General features: G+C 38.6%; 1 protein-coding gene across 2 annotated transcripts in view; it reads left to right on the top strand.

Annotated features, from left to right (window-relative positions):
* The first annotated feature begins 711 nt into the window (after window positions 1–711).
* The window catches only part of LOC127956739 (forkhead box protein P2), a 101268-nt gene continuing 80888 nt past the window's right edge, over window positions 712–21091 (top strand). The window contains exons 1-3 of one of the 2 annotated variants that reach the window (XM_052554909.1): window positions 712–1027; window positions 10002–10066; window positions 10492–10556. The gene's annotated coding sequence lies outside the window, so the exon portion shown is untranslated. The remainder of the gene's footprint in view (window positions 1028–10001; window positions 10067–10491; window positions 10557–21091) is intronic. The other variant, XM_052554910.1, reaches the window with a different exon arrangement.

Raw genomic sequence — 21091 nt, 5'->3', positions numbered from 1 at the left:
TCAAATAATATTTCATCACAATGAAAATGTAAAAAAAAGACTGCTGATGATCTAAAGATGTTTTGCTTAAGGTGCATTTAAATGAATCTGGGGTGTGTGAACTGAAGCAAGTGTTAATACATTTCATGCTCAAATTTTTTTAAAAGTTATTTTAAAATAACATAAAATAAAGCCTGAATTTATGTTAAACAATTAAGGAAATAGAAAAGAAAGAAATCACACAAAACATTTTTCAACTAAGCAAAATAATTCTCGGTTGTTCCTTTGTTTCCAGCACACATCTTCAGATTCTATGCTCAACCTTTAGAAATTACACTTTTAATGACTTTATTTATTTCTGGTTTCATTTTATTTATTCATAATAAACAATATAATATATAAATATGTATTGATCACAAACACAGATAAATAGGAATTACAATTTAATAAAAAAAAATTAAAAAGTGAGTAAAAAACAAAAGAAGGAGAAAATAAATGATAGCACGCCACATTCCTCTTCCTTATCTCTACTGCTCTCTTCAGCAGATGAAACTACTGATATTGCATTCTTCTTATTAGTGTATTTAAGGGACTCGACAAACAAAACAAACTCCTTTAACTTCTAATGACTGTATTGTTTACCCGGCAGGTGGACATGACGTCACGTGGGGTCGCAGTACGCCAAAAAATAACAACAAGCTCGTCCGCGTTAGTGCCTCCCTGCATTCTAATAAGCTAGTCCCCCCCACCAAACTCGACCGATACATTGCGATGTATTGAATCGAGATACAAAAAAACAAGCCGCCGCTTCGCGTCGCGCGTCATGCGAGCGCATTCAAACAGGAGTCGGTGTTACTCGGGCGTTTTTTTACTGTTGCATCGGTAATAACAGCAGCACACTGACTGAAGACAGCAGCGTCTCGCAACTCCGAGCGGAGGAATATCAACAGCGCGTGTTGTGCGTTTGTTTTTTAGCGCTTTTTTAAACCACTGACTCGTAAACACGCCAAACTTTGCAACCGCGAAGGAGGTGCTTTCGCTTGTTTTGGTGAGTTTTTGACGTTTATGCCTTTCATACGAGTTTGACTTCACTGAGAAGTTGCGGACGGCTTGTTTAGTGCCTGTCGGATGGTTTATTTGTTGTTTTGACAGTGTTTGTGTTGTTAGAGAGTTCGGGAGAAGTCAGTACTGTGATTCTGTCTTTATAAACAATAAACCTCCAATGACAGTTTTGGCATATTTGATTATTGCACGTCTTTTTATGCTAAGCAACTTTTCTTGTGTTTATTTGTGAAACGTTAGTATGCATTAGTTTGTTATTGAAAATAGCAACACAATTTCTATTTAACAGTAAACGGTTTGAGTTCATGCATTACGGCATCAATTGTAAACATCTGGAGAAATGTAACGTTACATGATCTATAATTGATTTCAATACATTTACTGTTTGTACAGTTATTATCAATATGAGTGTTTTATAGGTTTATAATTTTTAATTTTTTGCAAGCTTCTAAAAAATTTAAATTAAATGAGCTAACTTATTAATTGTAATGCACTCCTGCAGTAGTCTGTTTAATAATTTAGTTTTGTTATTTTTTGAGGTGTGTGCTTTCGCATAAAATTTAGAATTGTCAGATTATCACGAAGTGTAAAAAATACTGTATAGAAAGTGATATTTATTATTATATATGTAGTATTTAAGAAGTAACACACTCAAACAGTAATAAAGATCATAAATCATTTATAGTAGATTTTATTATTATTATTATTATTATTATTATTATTATTATTATTATTATTATTATCAAGGTTAACATTAATCTTACCATGGTTGCTTGCTCCATTTCCATAATCCAGAGTGAAATCTTCCTTGCTTTGGAGCTGCTCACAGGAGAGGTGAGTGTCAGGACGGTAAGGTTGATATATTGGAGTGTTAATGGACAGCACTCCTCTTAAGACTCTACATCTACTGCCAGAACAGTTTCAGTGGGTTCAAGGGATCTGGGACTAAATCAATAGGGTACATGACACTTTTTTTTTTTTTTCACTACTATACACAAGGTGTATAGTATTACAGCTCCTATCATGGCTGTGATTAGCTCTGAGAGTTTTGGTTGCAGAAGCACCTCAGTTTCACTCTGGCAGCTGTGCAGGTGTGCATCACGCCGCTTCGTCACTCAATGCTGTGTCGCTTCAAAGAGGCCGTAATAGCAGTAGTAAAATTTCAAGCACACACACACACACACCTCGGCAGCTCCAGACGTGCTCTGTAACGTGAAGCCCGGCCCTTTGTTAGCCCCACGCAATTCTTCCCAGGTGATTTTAATTAGCAGTGTTTCAATGAGCGTGATGTTTTACGTACGACACGTGGAGGGAGGGAGGCACGGCTGACCCACGACAGGAAAGAGGGGCCTAAATTCGAATGATCCCGATGTTTTTGTAGTCACAGCCTGATTACGGCATTCATCATCGGCTGGGGTGTGTGCGATGCTCTGCTTCGCGTTAAAAGGAGAAAGACACATCCTTTTAAGATTAATGTGTGTGCATTGAGTAAAATAAAATCATTTGTCTGAGTTAAGATGCCACTGCGAGCTGGTTGAGCCTTTATTCGTATCGAGAGTCATGTGGGTGGGACTGTTTCATTGTTTGAAATCATGAATTTCATTCTTTCATATAGAGTCTAACAAAAAAAAAAAAAAAAAAAAATGCACACCTGAACTTAAAGTTAAGGTGTTTTGAGGGTTTTTTGTTAGTTCTCATTCGCCTTATCACAATAAGCGGCATATTACCCTGTGTGTGTTTTAATATACATCTCTAAACAGGGTCATAAAACTCTAATGGCAATTAAGCCGGAAAGCCTTCTGTTTGTATCCATGCTAACCTCACAGAAATGTTTCCATGACAACCTCCATGCATGTTAAGGCAACCAGAGGTGATCAAGTCTTTCTTTTTTTTTTTTTTTGGTTTTCGTTTTCCCCCCTCCCTTTCCTTTCCTCTCGCAAGAGTGGAATTTGTGTTGACAGTTCTGGCCTTTAATGGCACTTTTGTGCCGTGTGAAAGTATTTGTTTACCGGGATCATATGCTGCTAGCTGTCAGCCTCGCAGAGATTGACTTCTCTGGATAAAAGACTGTATTACATGCATAAGAGGTCTTATGTGCTGTAATTATCCACATCATCCTAATGACGTCTGGTGTGCTTCAGTAACTAAGACACTGAGTGTTTCCTTTGAGGTCAGCTACTAGAAATAAGAAATGTTTTTTTGTTGTTTTAAAGCATTGTTTGTCTGTAGATGTAATTTTTATGCTTATTTGATCAATTTAAATGTGTAATGTTTTGACTAACGGAATGTTTCTTTTCAGTCTGAGGTTACTATGTTCAGTCTAGACCTTTTGTTTGATGTTTTTTTGGTGAATTTTTTTTTTCCTTGAATATAATCCCCAACTCTTGTCTTTTGACTGTGACGGTGCTCTTTCACACGAATGATATCACATGACCTTTATGAAGAGGTATTAAAATCACCCATAAGCATCTTATCTCAGTACAAATGCCCTTGAAATTGTTAATTGTATGCTTAGCTGATATTATCATTGCTGATATGTTTTTTCACCCTTTTTTCAATTTAAAGGCATGACAGAATGTTGTTGGCTGAAAGCACTGATTTATTGAGCGTTTTAGTCTCTGGTTGAGTTTAAACCCTAGTCGTTGTGGATGAAGCGGGGTGTCATTTGTAGTAAACGGCAAGGTCAGCCCCACTCGGACCAAACTTGCCTGTGGCCTGTGACGAGAGGAAGTGTGGAAGTTGACTTGATGCTAGTTTGCGTGATGCTGTTTACGCCAGGCTTAGTTGAAGCAGACTCTTTATTTCAAATTGTGTGTATGTGTGTGTGTATGTGTATATATATGTATGTGTGTGTATATATATGTATGTATGTATATGTGTGTGTGTACACGCATACACAAAGATTCTGCTTTTAAAAATAATTTTAAAATAATTTAAAATAATGATGCTGTCAGTACAGTAGAACCTAATTCTGACCTTCTAAGTGGAATCTCTGAGGACAATTCTGCTAGCAATAGAGAACAAAAAAAAAGTGTTTATTAAAAACACGTTGTGGAAAAACAGAGGATTTGTGACAGTAACGTCTCCTGACAGGCGTATTAGGCTGCAGAAAGAGCATCGGGCCCGAGGCTGAAGGCATATGGTGCTGCCTTCTGCTGGCATCCCTCTAGAACAAGTTGCAACACTGTGGCAGGGTCACAACGGGCTCAGGTTTGTTCCTCCTGCCCTCTCTAAATAATAACAGGGCAAATTAATGCTCCCTTTGTCTTTGACAAGGGCAGAGTGAATATTTTTAGTTTGACTCTTTGGCCCGAATTGTTGTTTTCTTGGTTTTGCTTCATGATGTTGTTGTTGAGTCACTGAGCTGACGTTGTTAGTTAATGTGTTTGACCTTCATGTTTCTCTATTGTTTTAAAGGAATGCCTGATTGCTGTGCTTGACATTTAATTTGTGTAGCAATATACTCTGGTATTGCCATATTTTTTGGATGTGATAACAGTAATACAATGTTTTTTGTTTGTTTTTGTTTTTTGGACCTGTACTGTTGTATTCTTCAAAATAACTTTGAGTGGCTTGTAAAACCATGGTTTTTGTAAGAATTAATGCATTAGTTATTTTATTAGTGATCTTACAAATTTAGAATGTACTGTATATAGATTATGATCGTGTTAACCATTCAGTACCATGGTAGATATAAAAAAAACATTTTTTTTTTTACCATAATTTACCATGTTGCCACATGTGTTGTTAGATATATGCAGATATCAGATATTATTGATGTCTATTATCAGTTTCAGATTTTTTATTTATTTTCAGTCTTAGATTCATCATGAGCATGGTAACCAAGGAGTACCATGGTAAATATATTATAGTGTAATACCATCATTATACCATGGTACCACTAGAGTAGCTTTTTTTGTAAGGGTAAATGTAGAATAATGTGATTTTATTATTAAAATTTATTAGAGCTGAAACAACGAATCGATTTAATCGATTAAAATCGATTATTAAAATAGTTGTCAACTAATTTAGTAATCGATTCGTCGCTAAATAAATTTTATTTGCCATAAGCGGCTCATTTCGTGCATATTTCAAATCTGCGGTGACCAAAGTGTGGCAGTAATGAGCCACCGGAGGTTTTACTCAGCCAGTACAGCAGGTGAAGTAGCGAATAGCCAATAGCTGGCCTCGTTTTATGTCACGTGCTTCCCGAACAGCGTCTCTGCAGCATTCAGCGGGAAGTGGGAGTACTTTACTTTGAGCCTTTAAAATGAAGAGTAACCTGTAAACTCTGCACTACTGAACTGTTTAAGGGGCCGTTCACATATCGTGTCTTTTGCGTGCTCAAGTTCGTTATTTCCTATGTAGGCGCGCAGTATGCACTCTCATAATGGAAGCGACGCGGTCGCGACACGCACGCGGTGCGATGCGCCCGTTTTTCCAGGCGCGTCCACACCGCATCCATTTATCCTTTGCTGAAATTTCCGGGTCTTCATGGAGAGGGCACGTCATGGAGAGAGCACGTCATGGTTGCTTAGCAAAGGCAGACGCCTCAGGGGCGCCTCTGCCCGAGCGCTTTGGAAAGAAGGAGAAAGCGTCGCGACTAGCGTTTTCCACGCGTTTTTAGGTGCGATATGTGAACGCCCCTTAAGAATTTTATTTGTGCAGATTCTCCAGTACAAGGTTGTTTGCAAATGTTTAGTCGTAAAAGCTGATAAAATTGCTTTTTAACAGTTAACATTTAAAGCTTTACAAACATGTTATGTGATCAGTTTGTCGTTTACCAGTTCATAATTCAGACTTGCAGCCTAATTATGACTGAATGAGAGAGGTTAATGTTTGAGTATATTTAAAATGCACTTCTTTTCTAAGTATTCACTGCTCTTTTTCACACAGCAGGTTTTTTGTGTGTGTCCCAATTTTTTTTTTCTGGACAACCTTCTGATGGATTTTACTTTAAATTGTGAGTTCCATTCAGGTTTCATGCCATTGGCACTTTTTTTCGAAGGATTGTTTACAATTTCACAGCATAAGCTATAAAGCTTTTTCCCAGTAAATAATAAAATACAATGCACTGCAATTTTATTCTGTTTTATCCTTATACTTCGTGAAAATATGTTCTCAAAGATTCCTTAAGCTTTGTTTGGGATGTTAAACTACTTTAGGAGCTCTAAGGACTGCCATGGTGAAAACAATATTTGAAATCTCCTTGTTAATTTTGCTAGAGTATGGATCAGTGTTTTGATTGCAGAAGAGTTCGACAAAGGATTACTAACATAATAAAACAACTCCAGGTATATTTTTGATGAGGATATGACAATGCAAAATGGTTAAAATCTCTTAAAAATCTATGCTGAATGATAAAGACCCTTTATTAATAATTTACTTGGGGAAAAAATGGAAAAAACAAAAATATAAGTACATAAACCGATTAATCGATTAATCGTAAAAATAATCGACAGATTAATCGATTATCAAAATAATCGTTAGTTGCAGCCCTAAAATTTATACAATTTTATTTTACATACTTGTCATAAATCATGAATGTGCATTGTATAGTATGTATCAAAATACCACGGTATTTCTTCACTATATCAAGGTATTTCCACAATAGTTTATTGTAAGGTGTTTGTGTTGAATAATCAGATTTTATATTTATATTCTAGCCTCTAAATTGTTTTGACACTCATATATAGCACATTTTAATAAATGTCCACTAATATGAATCTATAGCACAATCGTCTTTTGAATTATGAAACACAAGCATCCTTTCTGAACCGTAGCTATGACTCTGAGTGTGTGTTCAGGGGCCTGTGGGAATGTGTGTGCCGTTGTTGTGTTTGGTGCTCAGGGATGTCTTTTAGACTGTGGAGGGTTAATTATACTCCCACTGACTTCCCTCTTTGTCTTTGATAGGGCCACTTACAGCATATGGCCGCAGCAATACAATAGTTTATTTTTATGATATTTGATGAGTGGTTTTTAATTTAGATTGTCACTTCTGGCAACCAGCAGGGCAGATGGTGTAGATTTGAATGCCCATCAGAGCCTAAACACCCTCCAGGCAGCTGTTGCTAATAAACTTTTTTTCTCCATTGTTTTTTCCCTGTTTTCCCCAACGCAACACGTTTTAGGTCAAGAGGAGTCAAACCTGTTACAACACCTGTTTCTGCATATGTAGATCTGTTGTTTTGTCATTTCATTAAACAAGAAAAAAAAGGCAACAGTCCCTTGTGGTTGCAAATGCGACTGGCATCGAGCCCACTTGGCAGGGTGAAGACAGCGAGGGGAGGAGGGAAAGACACGTAAAAGACAACTGCTGTTTGTGTCACAAGACCGCAGGGCTGTTGGATGCTTCCGTGTGAGGATGTTTTCCGAAAGGGCCCCAGTGGAGAATACAGTCTCCCACCCCACCCCCTCCCCTTGGTCTTTTTCGTTCTCCGGAAGTTGAAACCTGGCACACGCGTGGCTGGCACACGCTCCCATTCAACCCCCTCCGCCATATTCCCATTGCTCTCTCATCATGCCATGATGTCAGAGCCCTACTCCGAGCCACATGTGCCGGTCCCGTGTGTGTGCTTGCCCCTGGGGCTAATTGCGCTGGCCCCTCTTTGTAAACCGCTGGTGCATGCCGATTTGAACCCAAAATGCATCTTTGAACCCTCATATATATTCCCTCTCTCTCGTCCACCGCACTTTTTTCACCCATTTCTGGGGTAAGTTGTGGGATTTGAGTTGTAATCCCATCTGTGTATGCAGGATGCAACAAATATGGCGTGAAATTAGAGGTTATTCTTCGGCTTTGAAGATTACTGTCATCGTTGTGGCAAACACAGCTTTGTGTGCTCCACTGTTACAAGCGTCCATCTTACCTTGAGGTACACATTGTTATTCCACTACCTGGGTGTTTTAATTTGGCTGTTGATCCGCAAGCTACCCTGGGTTTGGCTCGGACAGCCTCCTGTTTGAGGGTCCCCGTCGTGTGCTAATCTTCCCGGGCCGCTGAGGTATCCTTCCTGTGATTTAGCGCCTCTCTGCAAGCCTCTCCGGAGCGTCGCGCCATCCCTCTGTGATAGGGAAGTTCATTAGGGATGTGCCTTTGATGGGGCAGCTTTTCATGTGACTGCGCTCTCAAATACCTTGATGTAGAAGCTTAAGAAGCCATTGTGCCGCAAGCGCGTCTTATTTAGATCTGCATAGTAAATCGACCCGAGTAAATACGGGAAGAAGCAGATGGAAGCAAGGAGATAAGGCCTAGACGAACAATCACATTTGTATTTTGTTATGATGTTGACAGCAGCTAAAATTCACTAATCTAGCGCCACTGATCTGCATTTCAAAGAAATCTCATTTAGCAGCAGGGAGGATAAAGTTCTTTTCATTGTGGTCGCGCTTCTTTTTTTTTTCACTTGTATTCTTCGTTAATTTATCTGCCGCAGATTTAACGTTGGGCCGGGCGCGAGCATGCTGCATGTTGCAAAGGGGATCTTAAATACCCTGAAAGCGGTAACGTCTAGACTGTGAACCGGGGGTAATTACACGTCCGCTGATGAATGGAGGGAGTTTGAAGACTCATCTTTGTTCGGGGGGCCTGAATTGCTTGACTAGCACTGATAAGGGCCATTCGGCCCTCAGTCAAAATATATTACGATGGCTTCCACCTCCTAACACGGGAATGGTATTTACTTGAAAAGGTAAAAAATGATTGTGTACTGTAATCTGACTTGTTCGCATAATGTCTTCTTTCATTCACACACCCCTCAGAGGGTCCGGAGAGGTATTCCTGTCCTTGATTTGAAATAGTTTATCATGACTTTTAATGTTGGGATTTATGAAAATATCAGACAGTGGCATTACGACAGCCTCTGCTAATGTAGTATGTGTGTATATTATTTGATAGTATTTAGAGATCTCGAATTGAAACAGGTCCATGATTGTGTAAACCCGTCACCACGAGGTCATGTGAACTAATAGCATCGGAAAAGTCAATTTAAAAGGTCAGTTTTCACAGTCCAAAGACATTGCGGTATTAACACAAACTGGAAATGAGTTGGGAATGAACGGAACATTAACAAGCTTTTTATATCGCATTTCATTTCCAGAGTTTGTGTACACGTGCACGCGCAAAAAGCACAGTCTAATCTAATTTTTATAGTAAATCTCTCATGCAAATGTTGACTGAGCAAGTGAGCTTAAATATACTCTATTTGTGCTCCTGAACCGAGTGTACTTCCAGAATAACGAACACCATATACGTGCACGTGTAATTGAGTGCGCAAGATGTGTATCTTAATACTCGGGCTAATAGACAGTTTGTGCTATTTCCTCTAAACACTCAGTCTCAGTTTGTAACACCTCCTCAAACACAGGCGGTTAAAGTAATGGCAGTTTGTGTTTGCAGAAACGCTCTCCTATGCAAACCCCCTCCTCTTTTTTTGTACAGTTCAGGGAGCACATTCCATGGGATCCTGAAGTTGTTAGTTGCCTACAGGGGTCTTTGGAATTCTGGGACAGAGAGAATCCGAAGCCATTCGGCTGGTTTGTGTGTGTGTGCGTGTCCCATACTGTAGCTTCACAAGTGAACTGTACTCTTCAAAAAAAGAAGTAATATGTTCCAACTTGCAGTTTTTTTTTTGTTTTTTTTTTTTAAATGAGGTGAACTGAGCTGCACACGCTCATTTAGTTGAACATATCTGTGAGTGTCAGCAAAAAAAACGGCAGAAGCCTCGATGTAAAGTTTGATTTATGTTATCTTAGTTTTAACCTGCCAGGCATGGCAAGCTGTTTCGAGGGCAAAATATTTTCCCTCATTTCTGATGCATATTATTATTCCGGGTGTGATGTGTGTCAGTATGAAATTCAGATGAAGGTATCGGAGTGCATTTAAAAATGTACAATTGAAAATTTTGCTATCTGAGTATGTTATAATATATTTTTTTGTGTTTGTTTTTTTTTGACAGATTCTCTTATACTTGGACTCGGCTCTCCCAAACAAACGGACATCAACTGAAAGTTTCCCCTCAGGGTAAGATCGAAAAACACAGCTTCTCTTGTACTTCTGTCAACACTTTCATCTTTTTGGCAGATGCACTCTTTGAAAATGAGATAAAAAACTAGAGTGTGATCGTACACAACTGCGGCACATTGACGTGAAACGAGCCCACATCCAGTTATTTGATTGACCTGTTGTATTGATGGAGTGTGACAGACTTTGTTGTAATTATTTTGCAGTGGAGATGAAAAATTATCGCGTGACACAAATTGTAAACCTTGTCTGTCATTGCAGTCTCCTTAAATATCACTGACGACATGCTTGCACTGTCATTTTTTGCTATTTTACCATGTTTATAGCATTTAAAAAGGTAATATGCAAAAATATATATATATAATAATAACGCATGCCTCAGGGAAAAAATATGTTACAAACATTTCCCATTCTGTGTTGTTCAGGATGAAACCTGGTATGGCCGTTGCTCATAGCGCAGCAGGAGTACTCTGAAACCAAGGCGAAAGCGGTGAGTAAAAGCAATCTTTAAAGTGCTAATTTGCATGTTCAGTCTGTCTGTCTCGGCCATAATTGATATGTCCTCTCAAAAATCACTTCCATTATATATTCCATCAACCACATCCTGAGAGGAGCGTTAATAATGAGGAGTCCGGGGACCTCTTAAAGATTCTTGATGCATCATGATAGTCGAGAGAGTCCACTTAGTTTCTGACGGCCTCGAAGGTTGTGAGGTTTCACGTTAAAGGCAGTAGAAGTCAAGATAAATGTATTGTGGTGCATAACCCAGCAGGTAAAGATTTGAAGCATGTTATCCAGCTCCCTCCGGACCTTCATTGAAGCCCTGATGATGGTTTTGTCACCAAGTAAGTGAAAAATACGCATATGGAATCCCACCGTCTTTGAAAATGTGACCGCTGATTATGTGGAGGTTGTGGTCACCGTCATTAGCGATGTAGACATTGCCAGACAGGCGGCTACAGTTGCGAAGGGTAAATGAGAGAAACCTGCATCTATTCAAGGCAGATCATGCAGAGGGCAAGTTCATGTCATGTTTGATAATTTAAGAGACTTGTTGACACTTTAAGGGTCCTGATATTAGCTACTGTAGGTATTCAGTTGCTATATTCATCTTTGTTCTAAAGTGATAATGAATGGAATCAGAAATTAAAAACTGTGGAACACTGTAGAAGAAATGTTGAAGGATGTACTGGCCAATCTTCTACATATAATGAATGGAGGGAAAAAAGGAAGTTTGTTTTAATATGTAGAAATACAAATGAAAAACATTTTTTGAAGGGTCCCCTGAAACTTTAATGGTGCAACCTGTATCCTCATTCATTTATATGGAAAAGAGTTGTAAGTACATTTTGGAACATTTCTCCATTTGCGTTCCAAGGAAGAAAGTAAGTAATATGGGATTGGAACAACTTGCGTAAATGATGACTAATTATTTTGGCCACTTTTTGGGTAAAATTTTCCCTTTAATAATTAGTCTACAAATAATGATTGAGAAAAAATTGAGAATTTCACATTATGCTAGCAATAACAGCCCACGATTTGCTAAACTCAGTGGAGTCCAGAGCTCAACTCGGCTCTGTAGAGAAGCGTCCATCAGTAAAGCTATTCCGAGCCATTACTCTCCCTTTGAGGTGCGGCACTGATTAAAGTTTGCATTTGCTGAAGAGTTTGGGTGGCTTGGCTTCAGGCAGGGGCTGAAATCCCCAGAAGTCACTGCCTCACAAGGCTAACCAAAGCCCGGCTCCTCTCTCCCCACCTTAAAGAGATTTGAATATTAGTTTTTAATTTGACGAGTATCCACTTAAATCTTCAAAGATGAACTCTTAAAGCATATCTGTTCTGGAACAGAAGTTCTCTGATCAGTGAGTAAAAAAGTATAATTGCTGCCCAACTTCACACCGCCAATGCACACACATTACAAAATCCACAGCAATTAAGCATATCTCACCCGAATTTAAAGACGAGGGATGGCCTTGCTCACTCTTCGGTTGGACAGACTAGTGTGTTCCTCACTTTGAAAATGTATTTCTTGTTCTAGTAGAGTGCCTGTCATTTCCATCTAAAATGGCTCAGAGAGAGCTTTTCCTCTCCCTGGAGTTGAGAGTAACCTCCACGGGGCTTTGCTCTGGACACTCGGAGCCGAGAGCTCGGAAGAATATCAAAGCAAACCAGGCTCCATCTCTCATTATGTGGCTGATTTGGGATTGGAAAGGGAAGGTGGTTGGGGATGGAGATGAAGCGAAACCCGGTTCCTCCTAATCTTTATCCCCCATTAACCCCCAGAACCCGAGCAGCTCCTGGGATCAGGTCACTGGTCAATCCCCCCATTTTGATCGAATATTTTAAACTTAAGACTTTTTATGATGGATGGAAAAAAAAAGTTAAGGCCATCAGAGGTTCACTTCATGGCTCTGGTCTTTCTCTTCTTCTAAAAACTCTCTTCGCTTCATTGTTTTGTCTCTGTATAAGAAAGAAGGATTTTTTTTGGATTCTGCCCAACGTTCCATATTCCCATTAAGCTTTGGTTTTGGAAAGGACTCATAAAGCCATGCTGTGAGCAAATTGGAGCTTGAGTAGCTCCTTGTCTTGCCCATTGACACATCTTTTTTCTTAAAAGTGATAATAAGAGGTTTGCAAAGTAAACTCTGGCAATAACGGTGGCGCCTTCGTTCCCTCACTTCCAGGCTTTCAGGTCCAGATAAAGCAAAAAGCTACATGCTAATCATTCTCATTGGCATCTAGACAGCTTTATTTACTCACATCCCAAAAGACAGCGAGACAGAAGGAAACAAATCGAGGCCAGTTTGAAAAATAGAGCCAGAGTTTGTAGAGAATGGACAGTTGCCTCAAGAATAGAGTTACAAAAGAGAGTCTGCCATCATTCCTGATAGAGGAGACAGACCGAGTCAATGAGGTTATCGATCCGGCAGGAGTGCTATGCTAATCAGCCGTCTGAATTGGCCGAGAGTCAGTGTCCTTCTCTGCGACTTCTGCTTAGTCCACTGGTCTTTTTAGCCTTCTAATACAAGCCCAGCAATTCTGATATGCAGAATTCTACGCATTTTATTGTGAAGAAGCTATAAGCGCTGGAATGTTTCCAAGTGGTGGGAGGATTGTGAAACGAGACCCTCTTTTTGAGTGCTTTGACACAAGTCTGACCCCGATGGTCCAGGTGGCGGGAATTAGTCAGACGTTTGCTTGCAGGTGATCATGTCCAGTGCACTGGTCTCACGCCGTCTCGTCCCCCCGTGTGTTGCCTGGAGTATATTTTAAACTCCCCATTTCGTCATGAAATGGATCGCGGTGTAGAATAGTCATGGGTGGATTAGAAATGAATGGGCGCAGATTGAATATACGAGCATGTGAGTCCAATTACCAATTTCTGCCAATTTCATTGTTAAGAATGTGTATTAAACAACCACGACTCAGATTAGTAACTTATGTTCGGACAATTGTCACATCAACTCCAATTGAGTTGACTAAACGGGGATTATGACATGAAACATGCGATGGAAGCTGCCATTGGTTTCTTGCAGCCAATTTATTTAGAGGCTTTGAACCAACTGAGTATGAAGGATTTCGGCCTCCTGTGGAGTTGTAAGACTACTAGATTATGTGAATAATTGGCCACAAAAAGGATTCATTTAAATGTAAATTAGATTAAATTAGCTTAGTCTTATTTTTTGTCTGTGTGTTTTATAAAATGTGATTATTCTCACAAGAATTGTAGGATTTCAATGCATTTCTCGCATTTGATATTTAATATAAACAGCTAATGTTATTTTCGTCGGAAGAAAGAAATCTTATATGTTAAGAGTTCTCCCCTTCAATGCTTTGATAGCGCTGTTTTGAAATGCTTTCTCCATTTGAACGCTTTGTCTGGCTTCATTCACAGGAAAAGCTTTACTACAAAAGATACAAGCCCACCACTTTGTTCTTCATGATAATTTGATCGTGGCTTGAAAAGTGATCTTGTGGAAGGATTGGTAGAGGCTGGAATTTGGCTTCCACACCACAAACCGCAAGCCTGTACAATCAAACTGTGTCACGGTTACCTGATTTGATAGATGGTGAAACTGTTTGTTGTTGGGACGAGAGCAACCTGATTCGGGTCACATGTCCGTCTCAGACTGGAATGTATGTGTCGGAGCGACTGTGCTGCCAAATCCAAGAGTCTCTGATTTCCCTCCATGGTGCGGCGTTTCACTTTTGTAACCCTCTCTCATGAAAGCCGTGCCTCTGGGCCAATTCTGCGGTCACACTAACTGATTCTGAGGCTCGTGGAGTGATGTTGAGTGCTGAAGCCAGAGGGAGTCATGTGAGAGAGATTCCGTCTGCATAAACATGCCCTTCTTCTTCTACAAGAGAGACCAAACAGACAGGGCGTCCCTCAGCCCACCTCACCTGTGAAGGCTTTTCAAATCTCTTTCACTCTCCTTTCCTGTCTGTCTCCCTCTTCTTTTCCTCTTGTACTTCTCCAGCTGTTTTCTTTAAGTCCCGTTAAATGAAACTCTCAGAGAGCAGATTATTTTTCCATCATTCCGACTGGTGAGGAGGAATTAAGATAAGCTCTAACGACAGCATTTGTGGCCTAATGTCGATTACTGCAGAACATTTTTTTTGTCAAAAAATCTTAAGGTAAAAATCTTGAATGTAGTGTAGTGCAATCAACATCAAAACACACTTTTCGAAGGTTTTTTTTTTTTTTTTTTTTTTTTTTTTAGTAAAAAAAGTGAAGACAAAACTATTGAATGTTGGTTTTGTTTGAAAGTTTGTGTAAAAAAGCCTTGAAGTTTGAAGGAGCGGATGGATGGATGGATGGATGGATAGACCCATGCATTGCAGTAACAAGTGATTTTGGTTTGTTTTTATGAACTGGGGGACAATTTGAAATTAATTTTTGTTTAAATCAAAATGAACAACAGATGTTGTTGATCGAATATTTAAGTTTCATGTAAGTTTCAAGTAAAATGAGTTTTGTTTAGACTCACTTCTTTCTTGGCCCATTTCACTGCTTTTCCATTTGTTTTCTCCTAATATTTCAATCTTGCTTTCTCCAGATCTATTTTCATTACTTAATTCTCTCGCTTTCATTCATAGCTTTGCTCCTCCTGTTATTAGATGACTTTCTCTCGCTCTCTGTCTTGCCTGTCTGCGGCATGTTGCACCACACACACACACACACACACACACAGAGGCACAGAGAGCTGGATGCAGACTGACAGTGCTGCCACAGGACTGATTGAAACTCGTGTCTCAAAGTTGCTAATGCTCACTGAACCATTTTATTGAAGATAAAGTAAATAAAATAGGTTGCCTTATGAGAATTCACTGAAATAGACCAGAATGATCTAGAAAACACACTCTCACACACAGTGAGCAGGCGCTTCTGTGATTGGTTCATAGATTCCAGACGAATGACTGGGATGAGCTGTTTTCTGAAGGTATGGGAAAGCTAGGAATTTCACAAGTTCAATGTTTTTTGAGAGGCCTGAGAGAAAGCAAACGGCTCAATTTAAATCTCTTTCTAATGAATGACTTTTATAAAAGTACTTGAGTTATACCACAGAGCTCAGTCAGATGCTGTCAGGTTATGTAATCCAGTGTTTCTTTTTACTTTTTTTTTCTTTTTAGTTTTAAGTAGTTTTGAGGGACTTTACAGCTTGATGGTACTATGCAAATTATTTAATGAAAGGTGCGGAGATGTTTTTGTTGTTTTAGGTTGTCAACAGAAGGATTTTCTTCCACTTAGTGTAGTTTAATACTGTACAGTATCATAAAATGACACTTTTTACCATCTTCAATCTATTACGATGGATTACTTTCACAGTGGCTTGTGAATTCCATTAGATATTGACTTTAAAGACATGATTTAAAAAAAAAAAAAAAAATTGTATAAATTAATTAGGAAAATTCAATATCTATCTTCACTTCTGAAGCAAATTTAAAAATATATAAGTAATATATATATATATATATATATATATATATATATATATATATATATATATATATATATATATTAGTCAATTGTCTTAAACCTGTTACTGTAGTTTAAGATGTCCTGACAGCATTTTGCTAAAACAGAAACCAACAGGCCTTGTCTTTAACCCGATCCGAACAGGTTTTTCAGTCTTTTGACTTCATCTTGATCTGAATGAACAGCAAAATGAGTCACATTCAGTAAAATCCTTGTTCCCTTTCAACCTCATGAAGAATCATCCACGTTCTCTATACATTTACATTTGTCCAAATATCTATGAAAACCTCCTCCCAGCGCAGCGTTCTCCCTCGGAAGATAAAGCCAGTGTTAGAATGTGATTCCCTTTGGCTTAGAGGAGGTATAGGTGTCACCCTAATACATTAGCATTGTCCTCCGTTATAAATATTCTGCCAGCCCTTCCTCAGTCGGCTGCCTCTGAATGCTGCCACTCGCCGTGTGTATTGTGGAGAGCGCCGGGCCGTTCTGAATCCACTCTGTCTGTCTTTTATCAAACATCCCAACGCTTTGATAGTTTCCTCATTTATTTAGTGAATAGTTGGAGAGGAAGAAAGAGAGAATGAAAGAAAAGAGTTTTTACATTATGTAAATGGTGGAGGGGGGGAGGGGGGATTTTCGTCTCTAATCTCTCGCACGCTCATCACAGCAGACTTTTGCATTCCGTGATACTGCCCTCCTGGAAACCATTGTTGGGATTTCTAGCCCCGTTTCAGCCTGGCTCAGTGCCTTTTAGAGGATTTTAATATACACGCCTTTCCTCGCAACAACGTTTACAAGCCGTCGTTCAATAAAATCTCAAGTACCTCAATGTTTCCTTTGACTGGTTGCAGGCAAAGCATGAAGTATTATCAATGATACAAGAACATAAGAGCGATTTTGAGTGTGTCTGCGTGTGCTCGCGTTGTATAATGCAATAATGCGCTCACACACAGGGTCCAAAAATCACTTTTTACTGGATAGCAGATGAATTCAGAAAGTTTACTGCACATTCTTTCACACCGGCTGTTCAAAATGTATCTAACTTCTGTTATCTAGTGTATTTATGAGTGAAATTGTGGGAAAAGTAAAACAGTTTTTTTTTTATTCACTTTTTACTAAGATATAGTAAAATAAATATTACTACTCGTTATTTCTTATGTGGCCTGAAATGCTACCTGTTAAATAAACTTAGAGGTTTTGTGATTTAATTCCTCATGGTACCATTTATGGGGACTTAATGGAAGAAATGTCACAATATTGAGTTTTGGAGAAACAAAATGCATCAGGCGTGTTAGATAAACTTAAATTTGTTACAAATTTGTGGTTAGAAAAAAATATGGTACTGTACCTGTAAAAAAAAGAAAAAATCATTAATGAAAAGAATAAGCAATTCAACAAATGTACCATTAATGCAAACGATTAATTTATTGCATTGCCTGTATTTTCTTAATGACGCCCCCAAAATAGGATTAAAAAAAGTTCTCCCACTTGCAGTTATGAGATTGTGGTGATGTTCATTTGACTCGCAAGTGTGATCTTTCCAACCTGATTTGAACGCACCAATAAATCAACGCGATTCATTCTCACAGTTGGATTAAAACCAAATAATGTTGCATTTCTTACATTTTTCAGCCAACTGGCAAGCAAAGCCAATTTTTAGTTGAGTTTGGCGCTCAGGGAGTGTTAATTTTGGACCCTGCGTTTACAAACACACTGTATGTTCGCAAGACTGCCCTTCATGCTCAACAACAAACTGACAGCGCTAATGCAGGGTAATTATTACCTTTAAGCAGGGATAAGAAAGGAATTGTTGACAGCAAATTGGCTTTTAGCATGCGTCTTGTGCACCTGCGTGTTGATCAGAGTCTGTGATACACAGAGCCAAGAATACTCTCTCACAACATATACACACACTTACGAGTTTGTGCATATATTTGCTGTTTTTTTTCTCTCCTTATATGAAACCGCGCATATGTCTACTAATGAGCTTTCTAAATATATAATTTACCCACTTCACAATGAGAAAGAGGTGTTTGTGTGGCTTTTTTCCCTGCTCAAATTGTTTCCTTTCATTGCCTTGACAGCATAGAGGATTAGCAGCATAACTGCTAACAACCATCAATGTGTTTTTACCGTTGTCACTTTTTTTGTATCCCCCTTCCTTTCACTAGATTCACAACTAAAAATGAAAAACAATGGCTTCGACCTCCAGTGGCCCTTTCTAACGTACAGTGAGTTAAATGGTTTGTAAGACGTTTAATTACAAAATGGTATAATCATTATTCATCTCATGATTAGTTGTATAATATTAAGTGAATCTCCTCCCTTGAGTCCTGTGTTTCACAGATCAATAGATTTATAGCTGGAATAAGGGGGATGATTGGACAAAATATTCCTCTGATGTTTCTTTAACAGACCAATCTATCATTTATTTATATAATTAGCTTTCATATATGTTTAATTAAATGCAAATTTAATCGTTCTAGCTACTACACTATTTGCTTTATACCGAAATATTTATTATAATGTATAAGTGCACAAAAAGCAATAAATACGTTTAAAACAGCATTTATATGCAAATTTCTGGAAATGGAGCATCATGCAGTTAAGTATTTAAAATGTTAAACCTAAAAATCACCATTAAAAATGTTCAAAAGATAATTTTGAATCTAGTGTGTTTTTCAAGTGATACAGGATAATATATATATATATATATATATATATATACAAAATATGTTTTTTGTATTATTTGATGCGAAGGTAAATACTAATGATAGTAAAAATAAGTAGTTTCAGAAATCATAATTTGTGCACAATAAGTAAACAGGTCAGTTTTGATTTCATACTAAACCTAATTTTGATAGTTTTAACTCTGAAGTGTTTGATGATTACATAATGTGAAGTGTTATGAGGTTTAGACGGACAGTGCAATGTCTGCATTACAAAATATATATATTTTCAAACTATAAATGAAGTCCAGATGCTTTTAAGTACAAGTTTATCAGATGTTCAGATGTACGATCAGATTGCGTTAAGATCAGTAGTAGTTAATAGCAGCCAACCTTTTACCCTCGGATGTTTTTTGTCAAGTGTTCAGGACAGAAACGATCTGCTTATTTTCCTCTACAGTGCCAGAGATCACATTACGACAGGTGAGTTTTGATCTGGTTTTCCTGATGTAACTCTTCACAGTTGCTTAAGAATCAGCTCGCACACATGCAGGGTCTTACTGTTATTCACTCTGATGTGTTTTGCCCACTGCTCCGTCGAGACGTTTCTTTGTATTTAGTCACCACAAAGAAAAAATGACAGATTACAGGCTTTTGCCAGAGTACATATCAGTCTGTGGGCTTCCTGGAGATCGTGCCTTGAGGTCAGCACTTGAGGAATGCCCAGACACATCACTGGATGGCACTGTTTCCATTTTTTGCTCTCCTGAACCCCCTCGGCTGGATCAACAGGGTTTGTTTTGTGCAGGCTGAGAGCACTTGAAAAGGCAGGAGCTTTAAGAGAGCCGAGGGCTTCTCTAAACTCTGTCCCAGCGCGGAAGCATGAATCCTGGGGAATATGATCATACAGACCAGACTCCTCTGTCTGCAGTGAGTGGCAAAACCTGTGCTCTGCTAGTGATGGGATATTATAGTCAAGAAGAATGTTTATTGAAACATTCTAATTAGGTCTGTTTAAGAGAATATCAATATTTGATTAGAATGATATTTTATTATCTAGTTTAGCATGTTTAATAAATGCAGTGACAATAAATTAAGTAGTTTTAAATAGGGACGCTGGCATCCTGTGGTGTGATCTGCACTATAATAAACAGCATTTGCTAATTATTTTTTATTATGCACAGCTTTTATGAGCTTATATTAATTAAGTGACCGCTTTAAATATTTGTGCATTTTAAAAATAATGTAGCATGCTGCAAGTCCATTTAAAATGAAGCAGTGAAGGCAATAATATAACTAGTTGTGCTATCTACACTTTTTCTTATATATGTGGATTTTTAAATTAAAATCTTTGTTATGCATGATAAAAATGGGGATTTGTTTGTTTTTCTGGATTTTAAAATCAAGATATGACTTATTTTTTGAATTTCCAGTATTTATCGCTGTGCACATTTTTGCAACAGGAATTTTGTGGTTATTCATCCGTTTAAATTAATTAAATTAGATTCCTCTGATGCTGCCAGGCGTTCAGATGATAATTGCATCAACACGCCGAAACATAATAGCGCTCTGAGTGTTTCCAGAGCAGTTCATTTCAATCTAAATCCAGAGCTCCTCTGGCGAGGCCGTGTGTTCAGAAGACCCCTCATCTTCATCTGGAACATCTCCTCCAACTTAACAATTTATCAGGGGCCAACTTGTAAAACTGCGGTTGGAGACGTTTTGTTAATGAAGCGTTTACAGAATCGTCGTAGCCAAATGGTAGGGCTGATATTTGACATGCTCCAGCTGTGCGCTCCCTCCGAGGAGGGCCACTGCTGATCCAACTCGTGATTTTTAGACAAAAGCTTGCTCGGCAGAATGGACGCTTCGAGCCCGTCGTACAGTCGTAAATAAAGGTGGGGGTGTAATTGAGTGATGTGCGCCAGGGGAACGGCGAGAGATTGAAGGCTGTGTACTGGTAAATAGATAATCACACAAAAGTAAATGGGGTTTTCAAACCTCAATCTACTCCGCCAGCGTGAGCTCGTTTGCATGTTAATCACCGCAGCGATTTCCCTCATCACGAGGAAGTCTGCACTCTTTCATAACCAGCTTTTAATTGCATTTAAAATGTCACAGAGGTGAAACACATGTAATTTAGCCATAACTGTGTCCAAATTAATGGCCTCTACTCAGGCGTTCCATTCAATGGACACAAATGAGTCTGTCACTTTGGTGTTTTGATCTTTTATTTTTTTTTCCGCCCACTTGGATTTGTATTTATTTGAAATGCATTAGACAGCTTCTGAATATATCTCAGCGAAGCTGCGCGTGTCTGTTTGGAGGGCGCGTCGATTTGTGAAAAGCACTGTTAATTCCAGGTTATTTCTTCTG

The sequence above is a fragment of the Carassius gibelio genome, chromosome B4 (genome assembly GCF_023724105.1).
Source record: "Carassius gibelio isolate Cgi1373 ecotype wild population from Czech Republic chromosome B4, carGib1.2-hapl.c, whole genome shotgun sequence".
Lineage (NCBI taxonomy): Eukaryota > Metazoa > Chordata > Actinopteri > Cypriniformes > Cyprinidae > Carassius > Carassius gibelio.
This window is presented reverse-complemented; position numbering and strand designations above follow the sequence as displayed.